General features: G+C 35.1%; 1 non-coding gene across 1 annotated transcript; it reads right to left on the reverse strand.

Annotated features, from left to right (window-relative positions):
• Positions 1-1,773: 1,773 nt before the first annotated feature.
• On the reverse strand, positions 1,774-1,880 carry LOC113000308 (small nucleolar RNA R71). Its single transcript, XR_003265598.1, has one exon. It is a non-coding gene; the product is annotated as a small nucleolar RNA R71 (small nucleolar RNA).
• Positions 1,881-9,125: the final 7,245 nt, after the last annotated feature.

Raw genomic sequence — 9,125 nt, forward strand, 5'->3', positions numbered from 1 at the left:
CGCTTAGTAAATTGAAATAGGGTTGGATTAAGTGGTTAACTGTTAGGGACAAATTCTCCATGACCCAGGATAAGAGAATGGCTTCTGAATCAGAGGAAACAACCCGTTTTTAATATTAGTAGTTTCATATTCCAGTTTACTTATTCTGCTCTTTAATCACAAAACAAACAAACCCCCCCCCCCAATCGTTACTGTTACTACGCAAGTATATTATGAACATTTGGTTTGTCATTGCTCGTTGGGAAACGACCTAGGATCACTTCCTAGTTACTGCATTTTCATGTTTATTTGATTCGGGTACGGCCTCGATCAAATTTGGTGCCGTTTCCGGGGAGCAGTGTCCAAAGGTTCATAATAGCTAGCGTTGGGTGTTTAATTTTTTCGTGTTCTATGTTTAATTGTTAGTATTGTGTTAGTATGTGTGTTAGTGTTGTTTAGTGTTCTGGTATTTTGTTTAGTGTGTGTTCTGTTTCAGTTTTCCTATTATGCGTTTCCCCTGTTTCAGTTTTGGGTGTTTTGCTGTGAATAGTGTTTTGCGACGGACTTAGCGACCATTTTTTGCTTGCGGCAAACCAGAGTAGTAGTAGAAATCATGTAGCGACGGATTTTAGCGACCACCCATGCTGAATTATTTGTGATTTTTTGTTTTAGTAGCTAGGGTTGTTATTTTTGGCTGAATTTTTTTGTGGTAACTTCTTTTAATCCATATTTTGTGGGAAAAATAGCTAGAGCCTTTAGTTTGGTCAGATTTAAAAGTTCCAAAAAAGTAGTAAATTTTGTGTTTGTCAAAACTTCAAACGGCCATAACTTTTGCTCCGGTTATCAGAATCGCAATTATTATATATGTATTTGGGGTAGAAAAAAATTTCCTACGCCATTGAAACTAGCCATAGGCCGCCTGAGGTCTCCATCGTCCAAAAAAAGTGATTCTTTCAAAAGTTTTTTATTTTTCAAGTTTTATTCACTTATTTTTCTTAACCTACCATTTTTTGTTTCTATAGTTAGACTGTGAATTTTTGTCTGAAATTTTTTATGCTATCTTCTCATCATTTTATAAGGTTTCTCACAAAATTTCAAGTAATTTGGATATCATTTGAGGGTAGCTGTAGTTCAAACCTACACCTTTATTTACATGACAAGGCAACTAGTTGTGTATGCTGAATGTAGTGTATGACTAGAGGCTATCCATATGAGTTACAAACCTTTGATCCTGAGATAGATAGGACATTTCATAGATTAGTTAGGCATCATTTTATACCTTTTGATCATTCTGAGCATTCCATTACTGGTGAATCTGTGCATTCTGTTATTGGTGATTTTGAACATCCTAATCCTGAACATTATAATTTTGAGCATTCTGATTCTGAGCATTCTGATTTTGCACATTCTGAGAACATGGCACAACCTCCACCCCGTGAGAGGACTCTAAGGGAAATGGCTGCACCTGATTTCACCTACGAAAGCTTGTGCATCCAATACCCTGATGAGGATGTCCCATATGTTCTTAAAACTGGACTGATCCATTTGCTTCCAAAGTTTCATGGTCTTGCAGGTGAAGACCCGCACAAACATTTGAAGGAATTTCATATTGTCTGCTCCACCATGAAACCCCCAGATGTCCAAGAGGATCACATATTTCTGAAGGCTTTTCCTCATTCATTAGAGGGAGTGGCAAAGGACTGGCTGTATTACCTTGCTCCAAGGTCCATCACGAGCTGGGATGACCTTAAGAGAGTATTCTTAGAAAAAAATTTCCCTGCTTCCAGGACCACAACCATCAGGAAAGATATCTCAGGTATTAGACAACTCAGTGGAGAGAGCCTGTATGAGTACTGGGAGCGATTTAAAAAACTATGTGCCAGTTGCCCCCACCATCAGATTTCGGAGCAGCTTCTTCTTCAACTCCTGAGCGATTATCCTCTCCAACTCTGGGGGAAGCCCTACATCCTTGTCCTCTTCATTCTCCGTCCGACTTGCTTCTTGCTCGAAATCGACGGTTGGGTCCCCGATATTAGTACTTTTGCGGGATTCGTCGTCGGATCTGTATCGTTTTAAGTGTAACAAGGAAATAAACATGCAAATGAATGAGAATGGGTAGAGGCACAGGAACAGACGAAGAAAGATCTTTATATTATAACTTCAAGAACAAAAGACATAATGTCTTAACAAAAGAAAACTCTAAAGTCTAGGCCCAACCGTAGAGTTTTAAAGCTACAAAAGGTTACATTAGGCTTGTTGCGTAAACGTCTGGGCATTCCTCCACCCGCCAATTTCCTAGTTTGAAACCGGGAGGGCATGGCCGTACCAAATCCGATCTCCTTGGGGAGTAATCATCACATATCGCGGTGACTTGACCTTCGTGTCTTAAACCCGCACTTATGAAGCTCGTACTAATGTGGCACGGCGGGGCCTCTTTGGCTCGTTGTCCCAACCGCAGGCCCTGGCCTTTGTTCTTCCTTTCTGAGATATTTTTCCTTATGTCAACCTGCATAGGTTTATAGCCTAACCTAAACTTCCCGCGGTTTCTTCTGGTCGCACCAGGCTGGTCCTACCACCGTTGTTCTTACCCAAACCCATTCCTGGCTTGTAGTCGTGCCCCAGCATCACCTGGGCCACCATCATTGCCGCATCGGACAGGCGGGGCGGCCTAGAGAGGGAATCTACGGAAGCGATGCTTACTGTAGACAAAGGATCAAGCCGATGTTTTGATGATGCCAAAAGATCACTTGCGTCTCAAAGCTTTATTCAAGACAAAGCAATTAAAGATATTCAAGATGGATGATCAAGACAGTCAATAGAGTCTTAGAAAGGGTATATTAAATAGGAAGGGAATTCCAATTGAAGTAGCAAAAGGTTTGGCCAAGAAAATTAAGTTAAAAAGTCTTTTACAAGAAATTTACTCTTTGGTAATCGATTACCAGAGGATGTAATCGATTACCAGTGGCCAAAACTGATTTACAACAGCTATTAAAATTTGAATTCAAAATTTGCCTTGTGTAATCGATTACACATATATGGTAATCGATTACTAGCAGTTTCTGAATGTTTTAATTCAAATTTTAAAGCTTGTAATCGATTACCAGAGCAGATTTTCAGAAAATATTCTCAACAGTCACATCTTTTTATGTGGTTCTTGAATGGCTATCAAAGGCCTATATATATGTGACTTGAGACACGAATTTGCTAAGAGTTTTTCAGAACAAAAAGGTCTTATCCTCTTATAAAGCAAAATCGTTTTATCCTCTTACAAATTCCTTGGCCAAATAACTTGTGATTCAATAAGGAATTATTTGAGTGCTCAAATTGTTCAATCTATCTCTTTCAAGAGAGATTTCTTCTTTTCTTCTTCTTCATTCTGAAAAGGGATTAAGAGACCGAGGGTCTCTTGTTGTGAAAGAATTCCAAACACAAAGGAAGGGTTGTCCTTGTGTGTTTAGAACTTGTAAAAGGAATTTACAAGATAGTGGAACTCTCAAGCGGGTTGCTTGGGGACTGGACGTAGGCACAAGGGTGTGGCCGAACCAGTATAAATCTGAGTTTGCATTTTCTCTTCCCTTAAACTCCTTTATTTATTATTGTTTTATATTCATATTCAAATTGTTCTATTTGAATCAATATTTAAGAAATTCATTATTAAGGGAATTTATAACTGGAATAGAAAGATAAATAGAATTTTTAATTGGGGAAATAAGTTGTAATATCTTAATTCAACCCCCCCCCCTTCTTAAGATATCTGAGGCCACTTGTCCAACAAGTGGTATCAGAGCTTCATTCTTGTATAAAGTTTAGAAGCTTCAAGAATTATGGCCTCATCAAACTACTTGTTTCCAAAGGAAAATTCTATAAACAGACCTCCCATCTTTAATGGAGTGGGTTACCACTACTGGAAAACCCGCATGCAAATCTTTATAGAGGCAATAGATTTAAATATTTGGGAAGCCATAGAACAAGGACCTTATGTTCCCTCTATAATAGCCGGAAGTGCAACAATAGAAAAACCTAGAGCAGATTGGACTGAGGAAGAAAGAAGATTAGTACAATATAATTTAAAGGCCAAAAATATTATTACATCTGCCTTAGGAATAGATGAATACTTTAGGGTTTCAAATTGTAAAAGTGCTAAGGATATGTGGGATACACTACAAGTAACACATGAAGGCACAACATATGTTAAAAGATCTAGGATAAACACTTTAACTCGTGAATATGAACTTTTTAGGATGAATGTAAATGAAAGTATACAAGACATGCAAAAGAGGTTCACACACATAGTTAATCATCTTGTATCTCTAGGAAAAACTTTTCAAAATGAAGATCTAGTAAATAAAGTCTTAAGATGTCTTAATAGAGAATGGCAACCAAAAGTAACAGCCATCACAGAATCTCAAGATCTATCTAGTATGTCTCTTGCTACATTATTTGGAAAATTGCAGGAGCATGAAATGGAATTACTAAGATTCAATCAGCATGAAGAAACTGATAAGAAGAAGAAGGGAATCGCTCTTAAAGCTTCATCTGCAATCCAAGAAGACAGTGATAAAGAAGATTCAATTGACTTGGATAATGATGAAGATATTAGTCTGTTTGTAAAAAGATTCAACAAGTTCCTGAGAGTCAGAGGAAATCAAAAGCGACCCAATTTTAAACCTAAAAGAAGGACAAAAACTTCATCCTCTACACTAAAATGCTTTGAGTGCAATCAACCTGGACATCTGAGGGTTGATTGTCCCATCTTCAAGAAAAAGATGGAGAAGTCTGAAAAGAAAAATATTAATGAAAAGAAATTGAAGAAAGCATACATTACATGGGATGAAAACGATATGGAATCTTCTGAAGATTCAGAAAATGAAGAAATAAACCTCTACCTTATGGCAAAAAGTTATGAAAGTGATGAAGAGGTAACATCTTCAAATAATTTATCTATTTCTTTTGATGAATTGCAAGATGCATTTGCTGATTTGCATAAAGAGTCAATTAAACTTGCAAAGTTAGTTTCATCTTCAAAGAAAAATATTTCAAATTTAGAAAATGAAATTTTAAAATTAAACAAAGAATTGGATCATCTTAGAAATGAAGTCTCTATTTCTAAACCAAATGAAAAAGTTCATATCTCTACTATTTCTGACAAGAAAATGTCAGATTCTTGTAGTTGTTGTGAAAAGTATGAAAAAGAAATCAAAGAGTTGAAAAACTCACCTGCAAAATTTTCTTATAGTAAAAATAATTTAGATGTCATGTTAGGAAAACAAAGACATGTCTCTTATAAGGCTGGACTAGGATATAAATCTGAAAAACAACAGAAATTTCATAAAAACTTCTCTACCTCCACACAAAAATATAATTCTAGTTCTATCACATGTTTTTACTGTGGAAGAAAAGGGCATGGCACATCTACATGCTATTTTAGAAGAAATAGTAACAATATTAAAATGATTTGGGTCCCAAAAGGATCCTTTATATATACTAACACACAAGGACCCAATAAAGTTTGGGTACCTAAGTCACAACCTTGATTTTGTAGGAACCCTTGAGGAAAAAGTGGTACATAGATAGCGGATGCTCAAAACATATGACGGGAGACACATCAAAATTCACACATATCTCTCCTAAGAAAAGCGGACATGTAACTTATGGTGACAACAACAAAGGTAGAATTCTTGGAGTTGGAAAAATAGGTACAAATTCTTCAACCTCCATTGAAAATGTTCAACTTGTTGAAGGTCTTAAACATAGTCTGCTTAGTGTGATTCAATTATGTGACAAAGGCTATCTGGTATCATTTGATTCTCAAAAGTGTGTCATTGATCATAAACATGATATGAATATAAAGCATATAGGGTTTAGAGTCAACAATGTTTACATGATAGACTTAAGTCAAAAACTAGATAATAATCAATGTTTTCTTAGTAAACATGATGATCCATGGTTGTGGCATAAACGGATTGCACATATAAACATGGAACACTTAAATAGATTAATATCAAAAGATTTAGTTGTTGGTTTGCCAAAACTAAGATTTGAAAAAGATAGGCTATCCGATGCATGTCAAAAGGGAAAACAAACTAGAGTTTCTTTCAAATCTAAAAACATTGTTTCAACTACTCAACCCTTACAATTACTTCATATGGATTTGTTTGGTCCTTCCAGAATCATGAGTTTTGGAGGAAGTTACTATGCTCTTGTTATAGTTGATGATTATTCTAGATACACATGGACTCTTTTTATCACTCATAAGAATGATGCATTTCAAGCATTCAAAAATCATTCAAAATAAGCAAAATCTAATAGGAGTGATCATGGGGGTGAGTTTGAAAATAAAGAATTTGAATTATTTTGTGATAAGCATGGGATTGAGCATAACTTTTCTGCACCAAGAACCCCTCAACAAAATGGTGTTGTTGAAAGGAAAAATAGATCTTTGGAAGAGATTGCTAGAACTTTATTAAATGATACTCCTCTTCCAAAATACTTTTGGGCTGAAGCCGTTAACATTGCATGCTACATTTTAAATAGGGCTTTAATAAGACCCATTTTAAAGAAAACTCCATATGAATTGTTCAGTGGCAGAAAACCAAACATCTCACATCTTCATATCTTTGGTTGTAAATGTTTTGTATTGAATAATGGAAAAGATAACTTAGGAAAATTTGATGCTAAGTCAGATGAAGGTATTTTCCTTGGATATTCTCTGCATAGTAAAGCCTATAGAATATATAATAAAAGAACAATGACAATTGAAGAGTCTATACATGTTTCCTTTGATGAGTCTAATGCCATTCTTCCAAGGAAGGATTTTTTAGATGATATTTCAGATTCCTTAGAAGATACACATATTCATGGAAATGACTCTAAAGAAAAAGATGAAGGAAGCAATGAAGATTCTCAAGATAATGGAGTTAGACAAATAATGAACTTCCAAGAGAATGGAAAGCCTCAAGAGATCATCCCTTCGACAACATTATTGGTGATATATCAAAAGGGGTAACAACTAGACATTCTCTTAAAGATTTATGCAATAATATGGCTTTTGTATCTATGATTGAAACTAAAAATATAAAAGAAGCCATAGTAGATGATAACTGGATAATTTCCATGCAAGAATAAATGAATCAATTTGAAAGAAATAATGTGTGGAAACTAGTAGAAAAACCTGAAAATTATCCTGTCATAGGAACAAAATGGGTTTTTAGAAATAAATTAGATGAACATGGCATAATTATTAGAAATAAGGCTAGGTTAATAGCAAAAGGGTATAATCAAGAAGAGGGAATAGACTATGAAGAAACATATGCTCCAGTTGCAAGATTAGAAGCCATTAGAATGCTCTTAGTATATGCATCCATAATGAATTTTAAGCTCTATCAAATGGATGTTAAAAGTGCTTTTCTAAATGGTTTAATTCAAGAAGAAGTATATGTTGAACAACCCCCAGGCTTTGAAATCCCGGATAAACCAAATCATGTTTATAAATTGCAAAAGGCTCTTTATGGTTTGAAACAAGCCCCTAGGGCGTGGTATGAACATTTAAGTAATTTTCTCCTAGAAAAAGAATTTTCTAGAGGAAAAGTGGATACCACATTGTTCATAAAGAGAAAGCATAATGATATTTTGTTGGTTCAAATATATGTTGATGATATAATTTTTGGATCTACTAATGATTCATTGTGCAAGGAGTTTTCCCTTGATTTGCAAAGTGAATTTGAAATGTCAATGATGGGAGAACTAAAGTACTTCCTGGGATTACAAATCAAGCAAACTCAAGAAGGTATATTCATCAATCAATCCAAGTACTGCAAGGAATTGATCAAAAGATTTGGGATGGAAAGTGCAAGACACATGGCTACACCGATGAGCACTAGTTGTTACCTAGATAAAGATGAATCTGGTCAATCTATAGACATGAAACAATATCGAGGTATGATTGAATCTCTTCTCTATTTATCTGCTAGTAGACCTGATATTATGTTTAGTGTATGCATGTGTGCTAGGTTTCAATCCAACTCCAAACAATCACATTTGAGTGCAATTAAGAGAATCATGAGATATCTATTAGGTACAATAAATTTAGGATTATGGTATCCTAAGAACTCAACATGTAACTTAATAGGATATTCTGATTCTGAATTTGCCGGATCTAAAACTGATAGAAAAAGCACAAGTGGAACTTGTCAATTCATTAGATCTGCTCTTGTCTCCTGGCATAGTAAGAAACAAAACAGTGTTGCTTTATCCACTGCTGAAGCGGAATATATTTATGCCGGTAGTTGTTGTGCACATATTTTATGGATGAAGCAACAATTATCTGATTATGGTATTCTTCTTGATCGAATACCTATTAGGTGTGATAACACTAGTGCCATAAATCTATCCAAAAACCCTGTACAACATTCTAGAACGAAACATATAGAAATTAGGCACCATTTTCTAAGAGACCATGTTCTAAAGGGAGATTGTTTGCTAGAGTTTGTTGATACAAAGAATCAGCTTGCTGATATCTTTACAAAACCTCTCCCAAAGGATATTTTCTTTTCAATAAGAAGAGAATTAGGACTTTTAGATCTTAGTGATTTGGATAGGTAAAGTTTTATGATTGATTGATTAATTTACTCTTATGATTGATTGTTTATATGTTACTTTGATTGATTTTGTTTAATTCTTGTTATTATGATAGAATTTATGTATTCCTATGTGTTTTATAGTTGAATAATTGATTTAAGTGCATTAGTAGTGATGATTAATCATATTAGATGTGTTTAGAATAGACATAGATATTTTTTTTAAGAAACTAGCCTAAGTTATGTTCTGGTAATCGATTACCATCCATTGTAATCGATTACACAAGAACAGACAGCCTGCAATCGATTACAACATCCTGTAATCGATTACCAGAAGGCTCATTACTCCTGTAATCGATTACCAAGCCTTGTAATCGATTACAATTCGTCCTCATCTATAAATATTCACGAAATTAGAGCTGCTGGGCAGCCACAACCTCCTTTCACGTCTTCTCCATACCTAAAACTTCAAATCTTCGAATCTCACTCAATTCCTCACCAAATCACGTCCCGTAAAGCCCAATCTTCCTCTTTTTCACTCCTTTTCACTTCCACCGATCAAAATCCAGA

Source organism: Glycine max, chromosome 18 (assembly GCF_000004515.6).
Source record: "Glycine max cultivar Williams 82 chromosome 18, Glycine_max_v4.0, whole genome shotgun sequence".
NCBI classification, from domain to species: Eukaryota; Viridiplantae; Streptophyta; class Magnoliopsida; order Fabales; family Fabaceae; genus Glycine; species Glycine max.